Raw genomic sequence first — 20,254 nt, forward strand, 5'->3', positions numbered from 1 at the left:
ACCACTCTAACTTGTCACGTGATGAGCCAGTAAATTACGCCATTGCTTGGATTAGTTTTTGCCTGCATTACAATTAGTGATAGACTTAGCTGTCAATATTTACAGTTATATCGAATTCCAGTTGCCCAAAACTTCTTAAAAAACGCTTAGAAACTGAAATCTCTGGCCATACAATAGATTATATTTCTATTTTGCTTCAAGTCGCTTGGATTAGTTTTGCCTGCATTACAATTAGTGATAGACTTAGCTGTCAATATTTACATTTATATCGAATTCCAGTTGCCCAAAACTTCTTAAAAAACGCTTAGAAACTGAAATCTCTGGCCATACAATAGATTATATTTCTATTTTGCTTCAATTCGTTACTCTGTCATACTTTAAGGTTAACAACGATGTAACATGGCCACTCTCTTACTCTAACCAAGTTATTTCAAATTTGTAAATTAATTTTACACATTGGATGGATAAAACCTACGGATCTTTTTCCAAAAGTCACCGGATGTGAACAGAAAGCCAAAGGAATGGCCAGCACGGGGGTCAAACCCACAACCTTGGCGTTATTAGCACCACGCTCTAACCGATTGAGCTAACCGGCACTTTTGTCCCATATCTACTCTCTTTTAATGAACTTGCTCTAATTTTGAGCCAGCTACTGACCTCTCAAAGCTTGATCTGTCCACAGTGAAAGGTAAAATACGTTGAAAGTTGACTAATTCTTAGAGAGCCCATCAAAAGCATAGGAACCAATCCTAAATGAGAATTGACAAGCTTTTTTTATATTATGAGCAATATGTTGCCACCAACCACTCTAACTTGTCACGTGATGAGTCAGTAAATTACGCCATTGTTTGGATTAGTTTTTGCCTGCATTACAATTAGTGATAGACTTAGCTGTCAATATTTACAGTTATATCGAATTCCAGTTGCCCAAAACTTCTTAAAAAACGCTTAGAAACTGAAATCTCTGGCCATACAATAGATTATATTTCTATTTTGCTTCAAGTCGCTTGGATTAGTTTTGCCTGCATTACAATTAGTGATAGACTTAGCTGTCAATATTTACAGTTATATCGAATTTCAGTTGCCCAAAACGTCTTAAAAAACGCTTAGAAACTGAAATCTCTGGCCATACAATAGATTATATTTCTATTTTGCTTCAATTCGTTACTCTGTTATACTTTAAAGTTAACGACGATGTAACATGGCCACTCTCTTACTCTAACCAAGTTGTTTCAAGTTTGTAAATTAATTTTACACATTGGATGGATAAAACCTACGGATCTTTTTCCAAAAGTCACTGGATGTAAACAGAATGCCAAAGGAATGGCCAGCACTGGGGTCGAACCTGCAACCTTGGCGTCATTAGCACCACGGTCTAATCGATTGAGCTAACCGGCCACTTTTGTCCCATATCTACTCTCTTTTAATGAACTTGCTCTAATTTTGAGCCAGCTACTGACCTCTCAAAGCTTGATCTGTCCACAGTGAAAGGTAAAATACGTTGAAAGTTGACTAATTCTTAGAGAGCCCATCAAAAGCATAGGAACCAATCTTAAATGAGAATTGACAAGCTTTTTTTATATTATGAGCAATATGTTGCCACCAACCACTCTAACTTGTCACGTGATGAGCCAGTAAATTACGCCATTGCTTGGATTAGTTTTTGCCTGCATTACAATTAGTGATAGACTTAGCTGTCAATATTTACAGTTATATCTCTGGCCATACAATAAATAATATTTATATTTTGCTTCAATTCGTTACTCTGTCATACTTTAAGGTTAACGACGATGTAACATCGCCACTCTCTTACTCTAACCAAGTTATTTCAAGTTTGTAAATTAATTTTACACATTGGATGGATAAAACCTACGGACCTTTTTCCAAAAGTCACTGGATGTGAACAGAAAGCCAAAGGAATGGCCAGCATGGGGGTCGAACCCGCAACCTTGGCGTTATTAGCACCACGCTCTAACCGATTGAGCTAACCGGCCACTTTTGCCCCTTATCTACTCTCTTTTAATGAACTTGCTCTAATTTTGAGCCAGCTACTGACCTCTCAAAGCTTGATCTGTCCACAGTGAAAGGTACAATACATTGAAAGTTGACTGATTCTTAGAGAGCCCACCAAAAGCATAGGAACCAATCTTAAATGAGAATTGACAAGCTTTTTTTATATTATGAGCAATATGTTGCCACCAACCACTCTAACTTGTCACGTGATGAGCCAGTAAATTACGCCATTGCTTGGATTAGTTTTTGCCTGCATTACAATTAGTGATAGACTTAGCTGTCAATATTTACAGTTATATCGAATTCCAGTTGCCCAAAACTTCTTAAAAAACGCTTAGAAACTGAAATCTCTGGCCATACAATAGATTATATTTCTATTTTGCTTCAAGTCGCTTGGATTAGTTTTGCCTGCATTACAATTAGTGATAGACTTAGCTGTCAATATTTACAGTTATATCGAATTCCAGTTGCCCAAAACGTCTTAAAAAACGCTTAGAAACTGAAATCTCTGGCCATACAATAGATTATATTTCTATTTTGCTTCAATTCGTTACTCTGTCATACTTTAAGGTTAACGACGATGTAACATGGCCACTCTCTTACTCTAACCAAGTTGTTTCAAGTTTGTAACTTCATTTTACACATTGGATGGATAAAACCTACGGATCTTTTTCCAAAAGTCACTGGATGTAAACAGAATGCCAAAGGAATGGCCAGCACGGGGGTCGACCCCGCAACCTTGGCGTTATTAGTACCACGCTCTAACCGATTGAGCTAACCGGCCACTTTTGTCCCCTATCTACTCTCTTTTAATGAACTTGCTCTAATTTTGAGCCAGCTACTGACCTCTCAAAGCTTGATCTGTCCACAGTGAAAGGTAAAATACGTTGAAAGTTGACTAATTCTTAGAGAGCCCATTAAAATCATAGGAACCAATCTTAAATGAGAATTGACAAGCTTTTTTTATATTATGAGCAATATGTTGCCACCAACCACTCTAACTTGTCACGTGATGAGCCAGTAAATTACGCCATTGCTTGGATTAGTTTTTGCCTGCATTACAATTAGTGATAGACTTAGCTGTCAATATTTACAGTTATATCTCTGGCCATACAATAAATTATATTTCTATTTTGCTTCAATTCGTTACTCTGTCATACTTTAAGGTTAACGACGATGTAACATGGCCACTCTCTTACTCTAACCAAGTTATTTCAAGTTTGTAAATTAATTTTACACATTGGATGGATAAAACCTACGGATCTTTTTCCAAAAGTCACTGGATGTGAACAGAAAGCCAAAGGAATGGCCAGCACGGGGGTCGAACCCGCAACCTTGGCGTTATTAGCATCACGCTCTAACCGATTGAGCTAACCGGCCACTTTTGCCCCACATCTACTCTCTTTTAATGAACTTGCTCTAATTTTGAGCCAGCTACTGACCTCTCAAAGCTTCATCTGTCCACAGTGAAAGGTAAAATACGTTGAAAGTTGACTAATTCTTAGAGAGCCCATCAAAAGCATAGGAACCAATCTTAAATGAGAATTGACAAGCTTTTTTTATATTATGAGCAATATGTTGCCACCAACCACTCTAACTTGTCACGTGATGAGCCAGTAAATTACGCCATTGCTTGGATTAGTTTTTGCCTGCATTACAATTAGTGATAGACTTAGCTGTCAATATTTACAGTTATATCTCTGGCCATACAATAAATTATATTTCTATTTTGCTTCAATTCGTTACTCTGTCATACTTTAAGGTTAACGACGATGTAACATGGCCACTCTCTTACTCTAACCAAGTTATTTCAAGTTTGTAAATTAATTTTACACATTGGATGGATAAAACCTACGGATCTTTTTCCAAAAGTCACTGGATGTGAACAGAAAGCCAAAGGAATGGCCAGCACGGGGGTCGAACCCGCAACCTTGGCGTTATTAGCACCACGCTCTAACCGATTGAGCTAACTGGCCACTTTTGCCCCATATCTACTCTCTTTTAATGAACTTTCTCTAATTTTGAGCCTTCTACTGTCCTCTCAAAGCTTGATCTGTCCACAGTGAAAGGTAAAATAAGTTGAAAGTTGACTAATTCTTAGAGAGCCCATAAAAAGCATAGGAACCAATCTTAAATGATAATTGACAAGCTTTTTTTATATTATGAGCAATATGTTGCCACCAACCACTCTAACTTGTCACGTGATGAGCCAGTAAATTACGCCATTGCTTGGATTAGTTTTTGCCTGCATTACAATTAGTGATAGACTTAGCTGTCAATATTTACAGTTATATCGAATTCCAGTTGCCCAAAACTTCTTAAAAAACGCTTAGAAACTGAAATCTCTGGCCATACAATAGATTATATTTCTATTTTGCTTCAAGTCGCTTGGATTAGTTTTGCCTGCATTACAATTAGTGATAGACTTAGCTGTCAATATTTACATTTATATCGAATTCCAGTTGCCCAAAACTTCTTAAAAAACGCTTAGAAACTGAAATCTCTGGCCATACAATAGATTATATTTCTATTTTGCTTCAATTCGTTACTCTGTCATACTTTAAGGTTAACAACGATGTAACATGGCCACTCTCTTACTCTAACCAAGTTATTTCAAATTTGTAAATTAATTTTACACATTGGATGGATAAAACCTACGGATCTTTTTCCAAAAGTCACCGGATGTGAACAGAAAGCCAAAGGAATGGCCAGCACGGGGGTCAAACCCACAACCTTGGCGTTATTAGCACCACGCTCTAACCGATTGAGCTAACCGGCACTTTTGTCCCATATCTACTCTCTTTTAATGAACTTGCTCTAATTTTGAGCCAGCTACTGACCTCTCAAAGCTTGATCTGTCCACAGTGAAAGGTAAAATACGTTGAAAGTTGACTAATTCTTAGAGAGCCCATCAAAAGCATAGGAACCAATCCTAAATGAGAATTGACAAGCTTTTTTTATATTATGAGCAATATGTTGCCACCAACCACTCTAACTTGTCACGTGATGAGTCAGTAAATTACGCCATTGTTTGGATTAGTTTTTGCCTGCATTACAATTAGTGATAGACTTAGCTGTCAATATTTACAGTTATATCGAATTTCAGTTGCCCAAAACGTCTTAAAAAACGCTTAGAAACTGAAATCTCTGGCCATACAATAGATTATATTTCTATTTTGCTTCAATTCGTTACTCTGTTATACTTTAAAGTTAACGACGATGTAACATGGCCACTCTCTTACTCTAACCAAGTTGTTTCAAGTTTGTAAATTAATTTTACACATTGGATGGATAAAACCTACGGATCTTTTTCCAAAAGTCACTGGATGTAAACAGAATGCCAAAGGAATGGCCAGCACTGGGGTCGAACCTGCAACCTTGGCGTCATTAGCACCACGGTCTAATCGATTGAGCTAACCGGCCACTTTTGCCCATTATCTACTCTCTTTTAATGAACTTGCTCTAATTTTGAGCCAGCTACTGACCTCTCAAAGCTTGATCTGTCCACAGTGAAAGGTAAAATACGTTGAAAGTTGACTAATTCTTAGAGAGCCCATCAAAAGCATAGGAACCAATCCTAAATGAGAATTGACAAGCTTTTTTTATATTATGAGCAATATGTTGCCACCAACCACATTAACTTGTCACGTGATGAGCCAGTAAATTACGCCATTGCTTGGATTAGTTTTTGCCTGCATTACAATTAGTGGTAGACTTAGCTGTCAATATTTACAGTTATATCGAATTCCAGTTGCCCAAAACTTCTTAAAAAACGCTTAGAAACTGAAATCTCTGGCCATACAATAGATTAAATTTCTATTTTGCTTCAAGTCGCTTGGATTAGTTTTGCCTGCATTACAATTAGTGATAGACTTAGCTGTCAATATTTACAGTTATATCGAATTCCAGTTGCCCAAAACGTCTTAAAAAACGCTTAGAAACTGAAATCTCTGGCCATACAATAGATTATATTTCTATTTTGCTTCAATTCGTTACTCTGTCATACTTTAAGGTTAACGACGATGTAACATGGCCACTCTCTTACTCTAACCAAGTTGTTTCAAGTTTGTAAATTCATTTTACACATTGGATGGATAAAACCTACGGATCTTTTTCCAAAAGTCACTGGATGTAAACAGAATGCCAAAGGAATGGCCAGCACGGGGGTCGAACCCGCAACCTTGGCGTTATTAGCACCACGCTCTAACCGATTGAGCTAACCGGCCACTTTTGTCCCATATCTACTCTCTTTTAATGAACTTGCTCTAATTTTGAGCCAGCTACTGACCTCTCAAAGCTTGATCTGTCCACAGTGAAAGGTAAAATACGTTGAAAGTTGACTAATTCTTAGAGAGCCCATTAAAATCATAGGAACCAATCTTAAATGAGAATTGACAAGCTTTTTTTATATTATGAGCAATATGTTGCCACCAACCACTCTAACTTGTCACGTGATGAGCCAGTAAATTACGCCATTGCTTGGATTAGTTTTTGCCTGCATTACAATTAGTGATAGACTTAGCTGTCAATATTTACAGTTATATCTCTGGCCATACAATAAATTATATTTCTATTTTGCTTCAATTCGTTACTCTGTCATACTTTAAGGTTAACGACGATGTAACATCGCCACTCTCTTACTCTAACCAAGTTATTTCAAGTTTGTAAATTAATTTTACACATTGGATGGATAAAACCTACGGACCTTTTTCCAAAAGTCACTGGATGTGAACAGAAAGCCAAAGGAATGGCCAGCATGGGGGTCGAACCCGCAACCTTGGCGTTATTAGCACCACGCTCTAACCGATTGAGCTAACCGGCCACTTTTGCCCCTTATCTACTCTCTTTTAATGAACTTGCTCTAATTTTGAGCCAGCTACTGACCTCTCAAAGCTTGATCTGTCCACAGTGAAAGGTACAATACATTGAAAGTTGACTGATTCTTAGAGAGCCCACCAAAAGCATAGGAACCAATCTTAAATGAGAATTGACAAGCTTTTTTTATATTATGAGCAATATGTTGCCACCAACCACTCTAACTTGTCACGTGATGAGCCAGTAAATTACGCCATTGCTTGGATTAGTTTTTGCCTGCATTACAATTAGTGATAGACTTAGCTGTCAATATTTACAGTTATATCGAATTCCAGTTGCCCAAAACTTCTTAAAAAACGCTTAGAAACTGAAATCTCTGGCCATACAATAGATTATATTTCTATTTTGCTTCAAGTCGCTTGGATTAGTTTTGCCTGCATTACAATTAGTGATAGACTTAGCTGTCAATATTTACAGTTATATCGAATTCCAGTTGCCCAAAACGTCTTAAAAAACGCTTAGAAACTGAAATCTCTGGCCATACAATAGATTATATTTCTATTTTGCTTCAATTCGTTACTCTGTCATACTTTAAGGTTAACGACGATGTAACATGGCCACTCTCTTACTCTAACCAAGTTGTTTCAAGTTTGTAACTTCATTTTACACATTGGATGGATAAAACCTACGGATCTTTTTCCAAAAGTCACTGGATGTAAACAGAATGCCAAAGGAATGGCCAGCACGGGGGTCGACCCCGCAACCTTTGCGTTATTAGTACCACGCTCTAACCGATTGAGCTAACCGGCCACTTTTGTCCCCTATCTACTCTCTTTTAATGAACTTGCTCTAATTTTGAGCCAGCTACTGACCTCTCAAAGCTTGATCTGTCCACAGTGAAAGGTAAAATACGTTGAAAGTTGACTAATTCTTAGAGAGCCCATTAAAATCATAGGAACCAATCTTAAATGAGAATTGACAAGCTTTTTTTATATTATGAGCAATATGTTGCCACCAACCACTCTAACTTGTCACGTGATGAGCCAGTAAATTACGCCATTGCTTGGATTAGTTTTTGCCTGCATTACAATTAGTGATAGACTTAGCTGTCAATATTTACAGTTATATCTCTGGCCATACAATAAATTATATTTCTATTTTGCTTCAATTCGTTACTCTGTCATACTTTAAGGTTAACGACGATGTAACATCGCCACTCTCTTACTCTAACCAAGTTATTTCAAGTTTGTAAATTAATTTTACACATTGGATGGATAAAACCTACGGATCTTTTTCCAAAAGTCACTGGATGTGAACAGAAAGCCAAAAGAATGGCCAGCACGGGAGTCGAACCCGCAACCTTGGCGTTATTAGCACCACGCTCTAACCGATTGAGCTAACCGGCCACTTTTGCCCCACATCTACTCTCTTTTAATGAACTTGCTCTAATTTTGAGCCCGCTACTGACCTCTCAAAGCTTGATCTGTCCACAGTGAAAAGTAAAATACGTTGAAAGTTGACTAATTCTTAGAGAGCCCATCAAAAGCATAGGAACCAATCTTAAATGAGAATTGACAAGCTTTTTTATATTATGAGCAATATGTTGCCACCAACCACTCTAACTTGTCACGTGATGAGCCAGTAAATTACGCCATTGCTTGGATTAGTTTTTGCCTGCATTACAATTAGTGATAGACTTAGCTGTCAATATTTACAGTTATATCGAATTCCAGTTGCCCAAAATTTCTTAAAAAATGCTTAGAAACTGAAATCTCTGGCCATACAATAGATTATATTTCTATTTTGCTTCAAGTCGCTTGGATTAGTTTTGCCTGCATTACAATTAGTGATAGACTTAGCTGTCAATATTTAAAGTTATATCGAATTCCAGTTGCCCAAAACGTCTTAAAAAACGCTTAGAAACTGAAATCTCTGGCCATACAATAGATTATATTTCTATTTTGCTTCAATTCGTTACTCTGTCATACTTTAAGGTTAACGACGATGTAACATGGCCACTCTCTTACTCTAACCAAGTTATTTCAAGTTTGTAAATTAATTTTACACATTGGATGGATAAAACCTACGGAACTTTTTCCAAAAGTCACTGGATGTAAACAGAAAGCCAAGGGAATGGCCAGCACATGGGTCGAACCCGCAACCTTGCCGTTATTAGCACCACGCTCTAACCAATTAAGCTAACCGGCCACTTTTGTCCCATATCTACTCTCTTTTAATGAACTTGCTCTAATTTTGAGCCAGCTACTGACCTCTCAAAGCTTGATCTGTCCACAGTGAAAGGTAAAATACGTTGAAAGTTGACTAATTCTTAGAGAGCCCATCAAAAGCATAGGAACCAATCTTAAATGAGAATTGACAAGCTTTTTTTATATTATGAGCAATATGTTGCCACCAACCACTCTAACTTGTCACGTGATGAGCCAGTAAATTACGCCATTGCTTGGATTAGTTTTTGCCTGCATTACAATTAGTGATAGACTTAGCTGTCAATATTTACAGTTATATCTCTGGCCATACAATAAATTATATTTCTATTTTGCTTCAATTCGTTACTCTGTCATACTTTAAGGTTAACGACGATGTAACATGGCCACTCTCTTACTCTAACCAAGTTATTTCAAGTTTGTAAATTAATTTTACACATTGGATGGATAAAACCTACGGATCTTTTTCCAAAAGTCACTGGATGTGAACAGAAAGCCAAAGGAATGTCCAGCACGGGGGTCGAACCCGCAACCTTGGCGTTATTAGCACCACGCTCTAACTGATTGAGCTAACTGGCCACTTTTGCCCCATATCTACTCTCTTTTAATGAACTTGCTCTAATTTTGAGCCAGCTACTGTCCTCTCAAAGCTTGATCTCTCCACAGTGAAAGGTAAAATACGTTGAAAGTTGACTAATTCTTAGAGAGCCCATCAAAAGCATAGGAACCAATCTTAAATGAGAATTGACAAGCTTTTTTTATATTATGAGCAATATGTTGCCACCAACCACTCTAACTTGTCACGTGATGAGCCAGTAAATTACGCCATTGCTTGGATTAGTTTTTGCCTGCATTACAATTAGTGATAGACTTAGCTGTCAATATTTACAGTTATGTCGAATTCCAGTTGCCCAAAACTTCTTAAAAAACGCTTAGAAACTGAAATCTCTGGCCATACAATAGATTATATTTCTATTTTGCTTCAAGTCGCTTGGATTAGTTTTGCCTGCATTACAATTAGTGATAGACTTAGCTGTCAATATTTACATTTATATCGAATTCCAGTTGCCCAAAACTTCTTAAAAAACGCTTAGAAACTGAAATCTCTGGCCATACAATAGATTATATTTCTATTTTGCTTCAATTCGTTACTCTGTCATACTTTAAGGTTAACGACGATGTAACATGGCCACTCTCTTACTCTAACCAAGTTATTTCAAATTTGTAAATTAATTTTACACATTGGATGGATAAAACCTACGGATCTTTTTCCAAAAGTCACCGGATGTGAACAGAAAGCCAAAGGAATGGCCAGCATGGGGGTCGAACCCGCAACCTTGGCGTTATTAGCACCACGCTCTAACCGATTGAGCTAACCGGTACTTTTGTCCCATATCTACTCTCTTTTAATGAACTTGCTCTAATTTTGAGCCAGCTACTGACCTCTCAAAGCTTGATCTGTCCACAGTGAAAGGTAAAATACGTTGAAAGTTGACTAATTCTTAGAGAGCCCATCAAAAGCATAGGAACCAATCTTAAATGAGAATTGACAAGCTTTTTTTATATTATGAGCAATATGTTGCCACCAACCATTCTAACTTGTCACGTGATGGGCCAGTAAATTACGCCATTGCTTGGATTAGTTTTTGCCTGCATTACAATTAGTGATAGACTTAGCTGTCAATATTTAAAGTTATATCGAATTCCAGTTGCCCAAAACGTCTTAAAAAACGCTTAGAAACTGAAATCTCTGGCCATACAATAGATTATATTTCTATTTTGCTTCAATTCGTTACTCTGTCATACTTTAAGGTTAACGACGATGTAACATGGCCACTCTCTTACTCTAACCAAGTTATTTCAAGTTTGTAAATTAATTTTACACATTGTAAGGATAAAACCTATGGATCTTTTTCCAAAAGTCACTGGATGTGAACAGAAAGCCAAAGGAATGGCCAGCACGGGGGTCGAACCCGCAACCTTGGCGTTATTAGTACCACGCTCTAACCAATTGAGCTAACCGGCCACTTTTGCCCATTATCTACTCTCTTTTAATGAACTTGCTCTAATTTTGAGCCAGCTACTGACCTCTCAAAGCTTGATCTGTCCACAGTGAAAGGTAAAATACGTTGAAAGTTGACTAATTCTTAGAGAGCCCATCAAAAGCATAGGAACCAATCCTAAATGAGAATTGACAAGCTTTTTTTATATTATGAGCAATATGTTGCCACCAACCACATTAACTTGTCACGTGATGAGCCAGTAAATTACGCCATTGCTTGGATTAGTTTTTGCCTGCATTACAATTAGTGGTAGACTTAGCTGTCAATATTTACAGTTATATCGAATTCCAGTTGCCCAAAACTTCTTAAAAAACGCTTAGAAACTGAAATCTCTGGCCATACAATAGATTAAATTTCTATTTTGCTTCAAGTCGCTTGGATTAGTTTTGCCTGCATTACAATTAGTGATAGACTTAGCTGTCAATATTTACAGTTATATCGAATTCCAGTTGCCCAAAACGTCTTAAAAAACGCTTAGAAACTGAAATCTCTGGCCATACAATAGATTATATTTCTATTTTGCTTCAATTCGTTACTCTGTTATACTTTAAGGTTAACGACGATGTAACATGGCCACTCTCTTACTCTAACCAAGTTGTTTCAAGTTTGTAAATTCATTTTACACATTGGATGGATAAAACCTACGGATCTTTTTCCAAAAGTCACTGGATGTAAACAGAATGCCAAAGGAATGGCCAGCACGGGGGTCGAACCCGCAACCTTGGCGTTATTAGCACCACGCTCTAACCGATTGAGCTAACCGGCCACTTTTGTCCCATATCTACTCTCTTTTAATGAACTTGCTCTAATTTTGAGCCAGCTACTGACCTCTCAAAGCTTGATCTGTCCACAGTGAAAGGTAAAATACGTTGAAAGTTGACTAATTCTTAGAGAGCCCATTAAAATCATAGGAACCAATCTTAAATGAGAATTGACAAGCTTTTTTTATATTATGAGCAATATGTTGCCACCAACCACTCTAACTTGTCACGTGATGAGCCAGTAAATTACGCCATTGCTTGGATTAGTTTTTGCCTGCATTACAATTAGTGATAGACTTAGCTGTCAATATTTACAGTTATATCTCTGGCCATACAATAAATTATATTTCTATTTTGCTTCAATTCGTTACTCTGTCATACTTTAAGGTTAACGACGATGTAACATCGCCACTCTCTTACTCTAACCAAGTTATTTCAAGTTTGTAAATTAATTTTACACATTGGATGGATAAAACCTACGGATCTTTTTCCAAAAGTCACTGGATGTGAACAGAAAGCCAAAGGAATGGCCAGCACGGTGGTCGAACCCGCAACCTTGGCGTTATTAGCACCACCCTCTAACCGATTGAGCTAACCGGCCACTTTTGCCCCATATCTACTCTCTTTTAATGAACTTGCTCTAATTTTGAGCCAGCTACTGACCTCTCAAAGCTTGATCTGTCCACAGTGAAAGGTACAATACGTTGAAAGTTGACTAATTCTTAGAGAGCCCATCAAAAGCATAGGAACCAATCTTAAATGAGAATTGACAAGCTTTTTTTATATTATGAGCAATATGTTGCCACCAACCACTCTAAATTGTCACGTGATGAGCCAGTAAATTACGCCATTGCTTGGATTAGTTTTTGCCTGCATTACAATTAGTGATAGACTTAGCTGTCAATATTTACAGTTATATCGAATTCCAGTTGCGCAAAACTTCTTAAAAAACGCTTAGAAACTGAAATCTCTGGCCATACAATAGATTATATTTCTATATTGCTTCAAGTCGCTTGGATTAGTTTTGCCTGCATTACAATTAGTGATAGACTTAGCTGTCAATATTTAAAGTTATATCGAATTCCAGTTGCCCAAAACGTCTTGAAAAACGCTTAGAAACTGAAATCTCTGGCCATACAATAGATTATATTTCTATTTTGCTTCAATTCGTTACTCTGTCATACTTTAAGGTTAACGACGATGTAACATGGCCACTCTCTTACTCTAACCAAGTTATTTCAAGTTTGTAAATTAATTTTACACATTGGATGGATAAAACCTACGGATCTTTTTCCAAAAGTCACTGTATGTAAACAGAATGCCAAAGGAATGGCCAGCACGGGGGTCGAATCCGCAACCTTGGCGTTATTAGCACCACGCTCTAACCGATTGAGCTAACCGGCCACTTTTGTCCCATATCTACTCTCTTTTAATGAACTTGCTCTAATTTTGAGCCAGCTACTGACCTCTCAAAGCTTGATCTGTCCACAGTGAAAGGTAAAATACGTTGAAAGTTGACTAATTCTTAGAGAGCCCATTAAAATCATAGGAACCAATCTTAAATGAGAATTGACAAGCTTTGTTTATATTATGAGCAATATGTTGCCACCAACCACTCTAACTTGTCACGTGATGAGCCAGTAAATTATGCCATTGCTTGGATTAGTTTTTGCCTGCATTACAATTAGTGATAGACTTAGCTGTCAATATTTACAGTTATATCTCTGGCCATACAATAAATTATATTTCTATTTTGCTTCAATTCATTACTCTGTCATACTTTAAGGTTAACGACGATGTAACATCGCCACTCTCTTACTCTAACCAAGTTATTTCAAGTTTGTAAATTAATTTTACACATTGGATGGATAAAACCTACGGATCTTTTTCCAAAAGTCACTGGATGTGAACAGAAAGGCAAGGGAATGGCCAGCACGGGGGTCGAATCCGCAACCTTGGCGTTATTAGCACCACGCTCTAACCGATTGAGCTAACCAGCCACTTTTGCCCCATATCTACTCTCTTTTAATGAACTTGCTCTAATTTTGAGCCAGCTACTGACCTCTCAAAGCTTGATCTGTCCACAGTGAAAGGTACAATACGTTGAAAGTTGACTAATTCTTAGAGAGCCCATCAAAAGCATAGGAACCAATCTTAAATGAGAATTGACAAGCTTTTTTTATATTATGAGCAATATGTTTCCACCAACCACTCAAACTTGTCACGTGATGAGCCAGTAAATTACGCCATTGCTTGGATTAGTTTTTGCCTGCATTACAAATAGTGATAGACTTAGCTGTCAATATTTACAGTTATATCGAATTCCAGTTGCCCAAAACTTCTTAAAAAACGCTTAGAAACTGAAATCTCTGGCCATACAATAGATTATATTTCTATTTTGCTTCAACTCGCTTGGATTAGTTTTGCCTGTATTACAATTAGTGATAGACTTAGCTGTCAATATTTACAGTTATATCGAATTCCAGTTGCCCAAAACATCTTAAAAAACGCTTAGAAACTGAAATCTCTGGCCATACAATAGATTATATTTCTATTTTGCTTCAATTCGTTACTCTGTCATACTTTAAGGTTAACGACGATGTAACATGGCCACTCTCTTACTCTAACCAAGTTGTTTCAAGTTTGTAAATTAATTTTACACATTGGATGGATAAAACCTACGGATCTTTTTCCAAAAGTCACTGGATGTAAACAGAATGCCAAAGGAATGGCCAGCACTGGGGTCGAACCCGCAACCTTGGCGTTATTAGCACCACGCTCTAACCGATTGAGCTAACCGGCCACTTTTGTCCAATATCTACTCTCTTTTAATGAACTTGCTCTAATTTTGAGCCAGCTACTGACCTCTCAAAGCTTGATCTGTCCACAGTGAAAGGTAAAATACGTTGAAAGTTGACTAATTCTTAGAGAGCCCATCAAATGCATAGGAACCAATCTTAAATGAGAATTGACAAGCTTTTTTTATATTATGAGCAATATGTTGCCACCAACCACTCTAACTTGAAACGTGATGAGCCAGTAAATTACGCCATTGCTTGGATTAGTTTTTGCCTGCATTACAATTAGTGATAGACTTAGTTTTCAATATTTACAGTTATATCTCTGGCCATACAATAAATTATATTTCTAATTTGCTTCAATTCGTTACTCTGTCATACTTTAAGGTTAACGACGATGTAACATCGCCACTCTCTTACTCTAACCAAGTTATTTCAAGTTTGTAAATTAATTTTACACATTGGATGGATAAAACCTACGGATCTTTTTCCAAAAGTCACTGGATGTGAACAGAAAGCCAAAGGAATGGCCAGCTCGGGGGTCGAACCCGCAACCTTGGCGTTATTAGCACCACGCTCTAACCGATTGAGCTAACCGGCCACTATTGCCCCATATCTACTCTCTTTTAATGAACTTGCTCTAATTTTGAGCCAGCTACTGACCTCTTAAAGCTTGATCTGTCCACAGTGAAAGGTACAATACATTGAAAGTTGACTAATTCTTAGAGAGCCCATCAAAAGCATAGGAACCAATCTTAAATGAGAATTGACAAGCTTTTTTTATATTATGAGCAATATATTGCCACCAACCACTCTAACTTGTCACGTGATGAGCCAGTAAATTACGCCATTGCTTGGATTAGTTTTTGCCTGCATTACAATTAGTGATAGACTTAGCTGTCAATATTTACAGTTATATCGAATTCCAGTTGCCCAAAACTTCTTAAAAAACGCTTAGAAACTGAAATCTCTGGCCATACAATAGATTATATTTCTATTTTGCTTCAAGTCGCTTGGATTAGTTTTGCCTGCATTACAATTAGTGATAGACTTAGCTGTCAATATTTAAAGTTATATCGAATTCCAGTTGCCCAAAACGTCTTAAAAAACGCTTAGAAACTGAAATCTCTGGCCATACAATAGATTATATTTCTATTTTGCTTCAATTCGTTACTCTGTCATACTTTAAGGTTAACGACGATGTAACATGGCCACTCTCTTACTCTAACCAAGTTGTTTCAAGTTTGTAAATTAATTTTACACATTGGATGGATAAAACCTACGGATCTTTTTCCAAAAGTCACTGGATGTAAACAGAATGCCAAAGGAATGGCCAGCACTGGGGTCGAACCCGCAACCTTGGCGTTATTAGCACCACGCTCTAACCGATTGAGCTACCCGGCCACTTTTGTCCCATATCTACTCTCTTTTAATGAACTTGCTCTAATTTTGAGCCAGCTACTGACCTCTCAAAGCTTGATCTGTCCACAGTGAAAGGTACAATACGTTGAAAGTTGACTAATTCTTAGAGAGCCCATCAAATGCATAGGAACCAATCTTAAATGAGAATTGACAAGCTTTTTTTATATTATGAGCAATATGTTGCCACCAACCACTCTAACTTGTCACGTGATGAGCCAGTAAATTACGCCATTGCTTGGATTAGTTTTTGCCTGCATTACAATTAGTGATAGACTTAGTTTTCAATATTTACAGTTATATCTCTGGCCATACAATAAATTATATTTATAATTTGCTTCAATTCGTTACTCTGTCATACTTTAAGGTTAACGACGATGTAACATCGCCACTCTCTTACTCTAACCAAGTTATTTCAAGTTTGTAAATTAATTTTACACATTGGATGGATAAAACCTACGGATCTTTTTCCAAAAGTCACTGGATGTGAACAGAAAGCCAAAGGAATGGCCAGCACGGGGGTCGAACCCGCAACTTTGGCGTTATTAGCACCACGCTCTAACCGATTGAGCTAACCGGCCACTTTTGCCCCATATCTACTCTCTTTTAATGAACTTGCTCTAATTTTGAGCCAGCTACTGACCTCTCAAAGCTTGATCTGTCCACAGTGAAAGGTACAATACGTTGAAAGTTGACTAATTCTTAGAGAGCCCATCAAAAGCATAGGAACCAATCTTAAATGAGAATTGACAAGCTTTTTTTATAATATGAGCAATATATTGCCACCAACCACTCTAACTTGTCACGTGATGAGCCAGTAAATTACGCCATTGCTTGGATTAGTTTTTGCCTGCATTACAATTAGTGATAGACTTAGCTGTCAATATTTACAGTTATATCGAATTCCAGTTGCCCAAAACTTCTTAAAAAACGCTTAGAAACTGAAATCTCTGGCCATACAATAGATTATATTTCTATTTTGCTTCAAGTCGCTTGGATTAGTTTTGCCTGCATTACAATTAGTGATAGACTTAGCTGTCAATATTTAAAGTTATGTCGAATTCCAGTTGCCCAAAACGTCTTAAAAAACGCTTAGAAACTGAAATCTCTGGCCATACAATAGATTTTCTTTCTATTTTGCTTCAATTCGTTACTCTGTCATACTTTAAGGTTAACGACGATGTAACATGGCCACTCTCTTACTCTAACCAAGTTATTTCAAGTTTGTAAATTAATTTTACACATTGGATGGATAAAACCTACGGATCTTTTTCCAAAAGTCACTGGATGTAAACAGAAAGCCAAAGGAATGGCCAGCACATGGGTCGAACCCGCAACCTTGCCGTTATTAGCACCACGCTCTAACCGATTGAGCTAACCGGCCACTATTGCCCCATATCTACTCTCTTTTAATGAACTTGCTCTAATTTTGAGCCAGCTACTGACCTCTCAAAGCTTGATCTGTCCACAGTGAAAGGTACAATACATTGAAAGTTGACTAATTCTTAGAGAGCCCATCAAAAGCATAGGAACCAATCTTAAATGAGAATTGACAAGCTTTTTTTATATTATGAGCAATATATTGCCACCAACCACTCTAACTTGTCACGTGATGAGCCAGTAAATTACGCCATTGCTTGGATTAGTTTTTGCCTGCATTACAATTAGTGATAGACTTAGCTGTCAATATTTACAGTTATATCGAATTCCAGTTGCCCAAAACGTCTTAAAAAACGCTTAGAAACTGAAATCTCTGGCCATACAATAGATTATATTTCTATTTTGCTTCAAGTCGCTTGGATTAGTTTTGCCTGCATTACAATTAGTGATAGACTTAGCTGTCAATATTTAAAGTTATATCGAATTCCAGTTGCCCAAAACGTCTTAAAAAACGCTTAGAAACTGAAATCTCTGGCCATACAATAGATTATATTTCTATTTTGCTTCAATTCGTTACTCTGTCATACTTTAAGGTTAACGACGATGTAACATGGCCACTCTCTTACTCTAACCAAGTTGTTTCAAGTTTGTAAATTAATTTTACACATTGGATGGATAAAACCTACGGATCTTTTTCCAAAAGTCACTGGATGTAAACAGAATGCCAAAGGAATAGCCAGCACTGGGGTCGAACCCGCAACCTTGGCGTTATTAGCACCACGCTCTAACCGATTGAGCTACCCGGCCACTTTTGTCCCATATCTACTCTCTTTTAATGAACTTGCTCTAATTTTGAGCCAGCTACTGACCTCTCAAAGCTTGATCTGTCCACAGTGAAAGGTAAAATACGTTGAAAGTTGACTAATTCTTAGAGAGCCCATCAAATGCATAGGAACCAATCTTAAATGAGAATTGACAAGCTTTTTTTATATTATGAGCAATATGTTGCCACCAACCACTCTAACTTGTCACGTGATGAGCCAGTAAATTACGCCATTGCTTGGATTAGTTTTTGCCTGCATTACAATTAGTGATAGACTTAGTTTTCAATATTTACAGTTATATCTCTGGCCATACAATAAATTATATTTATAATTTGCTTCAATTCGTTACTCTGTCATACTTTAAGGTTAACGACGATGTAACATCGCCACTCTCTTACTCTAACCAAGTTATTTCAAGTTTGTAAATTAATTTTACACATTGGATGGATAAAACCTACGGATCTTTTTCCAAAAGTCACTGGATGTGAACAGAAAGCCAAAGGAATGGCCAGCACGGGGGTCGAACCCGCAACTTTGGCGTTATTAGCACCACGCTCTAACCGATTGAGCTAACCGGCCACTTTTTCCCCATATCTACTCTCTTTTAATGGACTTGCTCTAATTTTGAGCCAGCTACTGACCTCTCAAAGCTTGATCTGTCCACAGTGAAAGGTACAATACGTTGAAAGTTGACTAATTCTTAGAGAGCCCATCAAAAGCATAGGAACCAATCTTAAATGAGAATTGACAAGCTTTTTTTATATTATGAGCAATATATTGCCACCAACCACTCTAACTTGTCACGTGATGAGCCAGTAAATTACGCCATTGCTTGGATTAGTTTTTGCCTGCATTACAATTAGTGATAGACTTAGCTGTCAATATTTACAGTTATATCGAATTCCAGTTGCCCAAAACCTCTTAAAAAACGCTTAGAAACTGAAATCTCTGGCCATACAATAGATTATATTTCTATTTTGCTTCAAGTCGCTTGGATTAGTTTTGCCTGCATTACAATTAGTGATAGACTTAGCTGTCAATATTTAAAGTTATATCGAATTCCAGTTGCCCAAAACGTCTTAAAAAACGCTTAGAAACTGAAATCTCTGGCCATACAATAGATTTTCTTTCTATTTTGCTTCAATTCGTTACTCTGTCATACTTTAAGGTTAACGACGATGTAACATGGCCACTCTCTTACTCTAACCAAGTTATTTCAAGTTTGTAAATTAATTTTACACATTGGATGGATAAAACCTACGGATCTTTTTCCAAAAGTCACTGGATGTAAACAGAAAGCCAAAGGAATGGCCAGCACATGGGTCGAACCCGCAACCTTGCCGTTATTAGCACCACGCTCTAACCAATTGAGCTAACCGGCCGCTTTTGACCCATATCTACTCTCTTTTAATGAACTTGCTCTAATTTTGAGCCAGCTACTGACCTCTCAAAGCTTGATCTGTCCATAGTGAAAGGTAAAATACGTTGAAAGTTGACTAATTCTTAGAGAGCCCATTAAAATCATAGGAACCAATCTTAAATGAGAATTGACAAGCTTTTTTTATATTATGAGCAATATGTTGCCACCAACCACTCTAACTTGTCACGTGATGAGCCAGTAAATTACGCCATTGCTTGGATTAGTTTTTGCCTGCATTACAATTAGTGATAGACTTAGCTGTCAATATTTACAGTTATATCGAATTCCAGTTGCCCAAAACTTCTTAAAAAACGCTTAGAAACTGAAATCTCTGGCCATACAATAGATTATATTTCTATTTTGCTTCAAGTCGCTTGGATTAGTTTTGCCTGCATTACAAATAGTGATAGACTTAGCTGTCAATATTTACAGTTATATCGAATTCCAGTTGCCCAAAACTTCTTAAAAAACGCTTAGAAACTGAAATCTCTGGCCATACAATAGATTATATTTCTATTTTGCTTCAATTCGTTACT

At 37.2% G+C, this 20,254-nt stretch overlaps 8 non-coding genes across 8 annotated transcripts; all 8 read right to left on the reverse strand.

The window, feature by feature from the left end:
* Positions 1–3,915: 3,915 nt before the first annotated feature.
* On the reverse strand, positions 3,916–3,989 carry TRNAI-AAU (transfer RNA isoleucine (anticodon AAU)). The gene has a single exon. It is a non-coding gene; the product is annotated as a tRNA-Ile (tRNA).
* A 2,176-nt stretch (positions 3,990–6,165) lies between these two features.
* TRNAI-AAU (transfer RNA isoleucine (anticodon AAU)) lies at positions 6,166–6,239 on the reverse strand. The gene has a single exon. It is a non-coding gene; the product is annotated as a tRNA-Ile (tRNA).
* A 1,921-nt stretch (positions 6,240–8,160) lies between these two features.
* On the reverse strand, positions 8,161–8,234 carry TRNAI-AAU (transfer RNA isoleucine (anticodon AAU)). Its single transcript has one exon. It is a non-coding gene; the product is annotated as a tRNA-Ile (tRNA).
* Positions 8,235–11,005: 2,771 nt separating this feature from the next.
* On the reverse strand, positions 11,006–11,079 carry TRNAI-AAU (transfer RNA isoleucine (anticodon AAU)). Its single transcript has one exon. It is a non-coding gene; the product is annotated as a tRNA-Ile (tRNA).
* A 729-nt stretch (positions 11,080–11,808) lies between these two features.
* Positions 11,809–11,882, reverse strand: TRNAI-AAU (transfer RNA isoleucine (anticodon AAU)). Its single transcript has one exon. It is a non-coding gene; the product is annotated as a tRNA-Ile (tRNA).
* A 3,320-nt stretch (positions 11,883–15,202) lies between these two features.
* TRNAI-AAU (transfer RNA isoleucine (anticodon AAU)) lies at positions 15,203–15,276 on the reverse strand. The gene has a single exon. It is a non-coding gene; the product is annotated as a tRNA-Ile (tRNA).
* A 1,325-nt stretch (positions 15,277–16,601) lies between these two features.
* Positions 16,602–16,675, reverse strand: TRNAI-AAU (transfer RNA isoleucine (anticodon AAU)). The gene has a single exon. It is a non-coding gene; the product is annotated as a tRNA-Ile (tRNA).
* A 2,128-nt stretch (positions 16,676–18,803) lies between these two features.
* On the reverse strand, positions 18,804–18,877 carry TRNAI-AAU (transfer RNA isoleucine (anticodon AAU)). Its single transcript has one exon. It is a non-coding gene; the product is annotated as a tRNA-Ile (tRNA).
* Between the last annotated feature and the right edge of the window lie 1,377 nt (positions 18,878–20,254).

Source organism: Anomaloglossus baeobatrachus, chromosome 4 (assembly GCF_048569485.1).
Source record: "Anomaloglossus baeobatrachus isolate aAnoBae1 chromosome 4, aAnoBae1.hap1, whole genome shotgun sequence".
In the NCBI taxonomy this organism is placed as follows: domain Eukaryota; kingdom Metazoa; phylum Chordata; class Amphibia; order Anura; family Aromobatidae; genus Anomaloglossus; species Anomaloglossus baeobatrachus.